We start from the raw sequence: 6,737 nt of genomic DNA, 5'->3' as shown, positions 1-6,737 counted from the left end.
TGCTTAGAACCTCAGTATTGAGGGGGAATTACAGACAGAGCCTGGGAGCTTGCTAGCCAGCTTGCTTAGGCATAATGGAGAGCTTCTGGATCAGTAAGAGACACATTCCTAACACAACAACATATGGGAAGATAATTCACCATCCTTCCATGATCTGAGTATGTATATATGAATGTATATACCTGCACACACTCACATACACTCCTCACATAGTATACATATACATGCAAGCATATCTTTTGAGCCTACAGGTTGACATGTAATTAATAAATTCTGCTAGGAATATTTTGAATTGTGTTCTAAAAATGAATTAGACATATGAGTATGTGGGTATTAAAGCTTTTTGCACCTTAAGAATCTAGATTATATTTAGTGAAATACCAACCTTGATCCAAGACAGAATAAGAAAATAAAACACAAATATTCTTACAGAAGGCACTTAAATGCTTCTAAAATAATTCAAGCCAAACAATTAATCATTATTTTATGCATTCTATAGGAATGGTAGAACCTTCATCAATTTTAAAGATGAAGGGTGACCCTTATGTTTCCATAAGCCCATTGTCAAAATGCTGATTTCAGAGAGTGACCTTATTATAGTTTTGCTAAGCTTATGCTTTGAGAAATACAGTGTCATCATTGCCTTGAAAAATACTACTGCAAACACACACACACACACACACATATATATATACATATATATATATATTATTTCCATACTCTAAACAGAAGTGAGTTATGAATAAGCTGAGATTTCATTTATTTCTTCTTATTCACTCATTACCATTAATGTATACTGAGAAATAGTAAAAATCTGATCTGTACATTTTTAAAAGAAGAAAGCAACAGTTCTCCTATAACTGTTTTTAGTGAATGTGTTTTTTGAAAGATCAGCTACAGACATATAGATTATAACAAGAAAGAACTATGTTTACTTCTATGTTGTCATATGCAAAAATTATTTTTCATATACTTTCATGGGGACTACAGCTTCCATAATGTTTAAGGTATTTTTTTAGTTATAGCAGAAACAATTTTAAATTATATGTATAAACATGAGATGTTATTTACATTTGTAACTGCCTTATTTTCCTCCTCTATGTGTATAGAAAATTGTAATATTCATCTTTTGGAGTTATATATGAATTAATAATTAATATATACCAATAGATAAGTTCAATGTCTGGTTTAAAGCAGTATTCTATAAAAAGTTTTTTCTTTGGTTGTTTATTTTTAGCATAGTTGCTACAAATACTAAATAGGTGAAGGAAAGTATAAGAGTGGCTTTTGGTAAATCCCCTTTGGGGCTCAGTCTTGAGACTTGAATTTGGGTTGGCGGAGAGGACAGCAAGCAGAGTGGTGTAAAAACAGTTTGATATTGTTATGGAAGCAGGAACATTCTATGTGTTAGCCACTAATTAATTTTAAAAGAAGTCACTGTTAATGAAAACATGGGATATCTAGAAAAATGGGTATGGTACCTTCAGGAATTGACTGGTATTTTGTACTGTGCTGTGGGTATGTGAGATTCCAATCTAAGAGGATTTCTTTTCCTAGCACATATCCTATCCAACTCCCTTTATTCCTATTTTTACCAGCCAAGCAAATGGAACAATGCAATTAGACAAAATGCCAAAGATTACAACTAGCTGAAGGGAGTTAAGACTAAGTGGTAGACATCTGGTCTACTGAACTATGCTTCAAGACTACTGAACCATCATATGAGGAGTGGCTACTGAGAGAGATTTCTATTGTGAGTCCATCTAGTACAGCTCTTCTGAGACATCATGTTCTAAGAACAAGGCCATGTTTAGCCATGTAGAGGAGCTGTATTGATCATACATGGTTATGGACTTAACAGCCAAAACCACATACTTCCAGATTATCCAAACACCAGGTCAGCCCCCACCCCAGTGAAGACATAAACAATCACTACAAAATCATTAACACATTTATCACAAACTAGTCTTCTAAAGATAATTATAATACAATAAACTTCATCAATGAGTGCATTTGAATATGTTCAAAAATAGACATGACTATTTTATTTTATATCTAATTTATGAGTCCTTAAAGATAAAATAATTTAAATTTTGCTTGTATCTCTTAAGTCACTAGATACAGAGACTATGTGTCCTTCATCTTTGTATTTCCAGTGAGTGTATAGCATTTCTTGAACAAATGAGTAAACCTACTTCAAAGCTTTTATTCCTCAACTGAAGAAATCATGACCCCGAAAGATATGTTTTCTCCCTTCACTCAGTAAAAACAATTAAAAGTCTATTAAAAGAAAAAGAATAAGTGGTAGAGCAGAACTAATATTTGCAAAGCTACTTTAAAATGATGACATTATAGAGAAAAAGAAATTAATGACTAAAAAAGAAAAGATGTGTAAGTGTAGAGAACATATTTGGATAAACAAATGGAAAGTTCAGGTCAATAGATCAGTATAAGAGAGCCCCCAGAATATTGTGTGAAGGGGGCATATTGCATTCCCATGCAACAAACTGTCAGGAAGTACTGCATTGAAAAATGTTAACACAGATTACTCTTTTTCATTGAAGATAATGGTCCTGGAAAGCCAATGGCATTTGTCTTTGTACTGAGAGAGGTGACTGGAAGTTGAAAAGTGTTACAAGGTCTTTGACAGAACAAATGAAGCTATATTCAGTTTTCACTGTATAAAAAAAAAAAAAATCTGTCAGAAGTTCTCTTCCTCTACCTACTTATCAATAAGGAGCCCAGAAGATTTTAGAACTCTCTCACAGGTAGTGAAGATATATCTTTTGTCTGTGATAAGCAGGTTAGGTATAAGTATGTTTGGCAGAGAAGAATAAAGGAAAAATAAAGAATCACTACAGTCTTCAATCATGGAGTTACAATGGGATAAAAAACAAGAGATGAAGAAATACAGTTCATTTTTTTAAATTTTATTAGATATTTTCTTTATTTACATTTCAAATGTTATCCCCTGTGGAGAGCCGTACCGTGAGCAATCGCCATTATAAGATGGTGCTGGCTTCCACTGTGCCTAACTAGTAAACAAGCCTTGTGCGCAAGTGTGAGAGTGAACTCACGCCTAGTCACTGCCCATCTCAGGGCGTAGTAATGAGGTGATGGGCGAGCAACAAATCAGAAGCTGACACGCCACATCAGGTGCTGAAACGCCACGCTGAGGGACTGAAATGCCACATTGAGGGCTATATAAGCAGGACCATTTTCTGGGGTCTGGGTCTTCCCTCCTTAAGAAGCAATAAAGCTTGCCACAGAAGAATCCGGTTGTCCAAGTGTGCTCTTGCTGGCAAGAACGATAGCTCGGGACACTCCCCTTTCTTGGTTTCCTCTCAAAATCCCCTAATCCCTACCCCACCCCACCCCCATTCCTCAACCCTCCCATTCCTGTTTCCGGGCCCTGGTATTTCGATATACATAGAATCTTCACAAGACCAAGGGACTCTCCTCCCATTGATGGCCCACTAGGCCAACCTATGCTACATATGCAGCTAGAGACACAAGTCCCACCATATGTTTTCTTTGATTGATGGGTTAGTCTGAGGGAGGTCTGGGGGTACTGATTAGTTCATATTGTTGTTCCTCCTCTAAGGCTGCAAAAACCTTCAGCTTCTTGGGTACATTCTCTAGCTACTTTATTTCCCAGGCACTGGCAGAGACTCTCAGGAGACCACTATTTCAGGCTCCTGCTAGCAGGCTGTTGTTGGCATCCAAAATAGTGTCTGAGTTTGGGGGTTGTATATGGGATAGATCCCCACGTGGGGCAGTCTCTGGATGGTCATTCCTTCAGTCTCTGCTCTGAACTTTGTCTCTGTAAATCCTTCCATGGATATTTTGTTCCACATTCTAAGACAGTTCAAAGTATCCACACTTTGGTCTTCCTTCTTCTTGAGTTTCATGTGTTTTGAGAATTGTATATTGACTATGCTGACATTCTGGGCAAATATCCACTTATCAGTGAGGGCATATCATGTGTGTTCTTTTGTTATTGGGTTACCTCACATAGGATGATATCTTCAAGATACATCCATTTGTCTAAGAATTTCATAAATCCATTGTTTTTAATAGCTGAGTTGCACTCCATCGTGTAGATGTACATATTTTCTGAATCCATTCCTCTGTTGGAGGACATCTGGGTTCTTTGCAGTTTCTGGATATTATAAAAAAGGCTGTGATGAACATAGTGGAACATGTGTCCTTTTTACAAGTTGGAGCATCTTCTGAGTATATGCCCAGGACAGGAGTTGCTGGATCCTCCGGTATTAATATGTCCAATTTTCTGAGGAACTGCCAGACTGATTTCCAGAGTGGTTGTACCATCTTGCGATCCTACCAACAATGAAGGAGTGTTTCTCTTTCTCCACATCCTCTCCAGCATCTGCTGTCACATGATTTTTTTTTATCTTAGTCATTCTGACAGGTGTGAGGTGGAATTTTAGGGTTGTTTTAATTGTTTAGAACTGTACCCCATTTTAATAGGTTTATTTGGTTTTCTAGAGTCTAACTTCTTCAGTTGTTTATATATTGGATATTAGCTCCCTATCAGTTTTAGGAATCATAAAAATCCATTCCCAATCTATTGGTTGCCTTTTTTGCATTATTAACAGTGTCCTTTGTCTTACAGATGCTTTGCAATTTTATGAGGTCCCATTTGTGGATTCTCGATCTTACAGCACAAGCCACTGCTGTTTGATACAGGAATTTTTTCCTCTGTGACAATATCTTTGAGGATCTCCCCCAATTTCTCCTCTTTCTCTTTCTCTGTTTTTATGTGGAGGTCCTTGATCTACGTTGACTTGAACTTTGTGCAAGGACATAAGAAAGGATCAATTAGCATTCTTCTAACTGATAACTGCCAATTGAGCCAGCAGCATTTGTTGAAAATGCTGTCTTTTTTCTACTGGCTGGTTTTAGCTCCTTTGTCAAAAATCAAGTAACCATAAGTATGTGGGTTCATTTCTTTGTCTTCAGTTCTATTCCACTGATCTTCCTGTCTATCACTATACCAGAACCATGAAGTTTTTTTTTTTTGTTGTTGTTGTTGTTGTTGTTGTTGTTGTTGTTTAATCACAATTCCTCTGTAGTACAGCATGTGGTCAGGTAAGGTGATTCTACCAGAGCTTCTTTTATTGTTGAGAACACTTTTTGCTATCCTAGGTTTTTTGTAATTCCAGATGAATTTTCAGACTGCCCTTCCTAACTCTGTTAGGATTTGAGTTGGAATTTTGATAGGGATTGCATTGAATCTGTAGATTGCTTTCATTAGAAATACAAAATTTACTTTATTTGATAATTTTGAAAATGTAATTTTATTTTTTTTATTTAGATTTAGCAATTTTTATTATTAGGTATTTATTTTATTTACATTTCCAATGCTATTCCAAAAGTCCCCCACACCCTTACACACTCATTCCCCACCCACCCACTCCCACTTATTGGTCCTGTACTGAGGCATATAAAGTTGGCACAACCAATGGGCCTCTCTTTCTACTGATGGCCAATTAGGCCATCTTCTGATACATATGCAGCTAGAGACATGAGATCGGGAGGGGGGGTAACTGATTAGTTCATATTGTTGTTCAACCTATAGGGTTGCAGATCCCCACAGCTCCTTGGGTACTTTCTCTAGCTCCTCCATTGGGGGCCCTGTGATCTATCCAATAGCTGACTGTGAGTATCCACTTCTGTGTTTGCTAGGCCCTGGCGTAGTCTCACAAGAGACAGCTGTATCTGGGTCCTTTCAGCAAAATCTTGCCAGTGTATGCAATCGTGTCAGTGTTTGGAAGCTGATTATGGGAAGGATCCCTGGGTATGGCAGGCTCTGGATGGTCCATCCTTTCGTCTCAGCTCCAAACTTTGTCTCTGTAACTCCTTCCATGGGTTTTTTGTTCCCAATTCTAAGAAGGAGCAAAGTACCCACATTTTGGTCTTCGTTCTTCTTGAGTTTCATATGTTTCACAAATCATATCTTATATCTTGGGTATTCTACTTTTCTGGGCTAATACCCAATTATCAGTGAGTGCACATCATGTGAGTTCTTTTGTGATTGGGTTACCTCACTCAGGATGATGCCCTCCAGGTCCATGCATTTGCCTAGGAATTTCATAAATTCATTCTTTTTAATAGCTGAGTAGTACTCCATTGTGTAAATGTACCACATGTTCTGTATCCATTTCTCTGTTGAGGAGCATCTGGGTTCTGTACAGCTTCTGAATATTATGAGTAAGGCTGCTATGAACATAGTGGAGCATGTGTCCTTCTTACCGGTTGGAACATCTTTTGGATATATGCCCAGGAGAGGTATTGCTGGATTCTCCAGTAGTACTATGTCCAATTTTTTGAAGAACTGCCAGATTAATTTCCAGAGTGGTTTTACAAGCTTGCAATCCCACCAACAATGGAGGAGTGTTCCTCTTTCTCCACATCCTTGACAGCATCTTTTGTCACCTGAATTTTTGATCTTAGCCATTCTTACTGGTGAGAGGTGGAATCAAGGATGCTGAACATTTTTTTCAGGTGCTTCTCAGCCATTTGTTATTCCTCAAGTGAGAATTCTTTGTTTAGCTCTGAGCCCCATTTTTAATGGGGTTATTTAATTTTCTGGAGTCCACCTTCTTGAGTTCTTTATATATATTGGATATTAGTCCCCTATGGAAATCCATCAATGTAATCCATTACATAAACAAACTCAAAGACAAAAAACACATGATAATCTCGTTAAATGC

The sequence above is a fragment of the Mus caroli genome, chromosome 3, assembly GCF_900094665.2.
Source record: "Mus caroli chromosome 3, CAROLI_EIJ_v1.1, whole genome shotgun sequence".
Lineage (NCBI taxonomy): Eukaryota > Metazoa > Chordata > Mammalia > Rodentia > Muridae > Mus > Mus caroli.
This window is presented reverse-complemented; position numbering follows the sequence as displayed.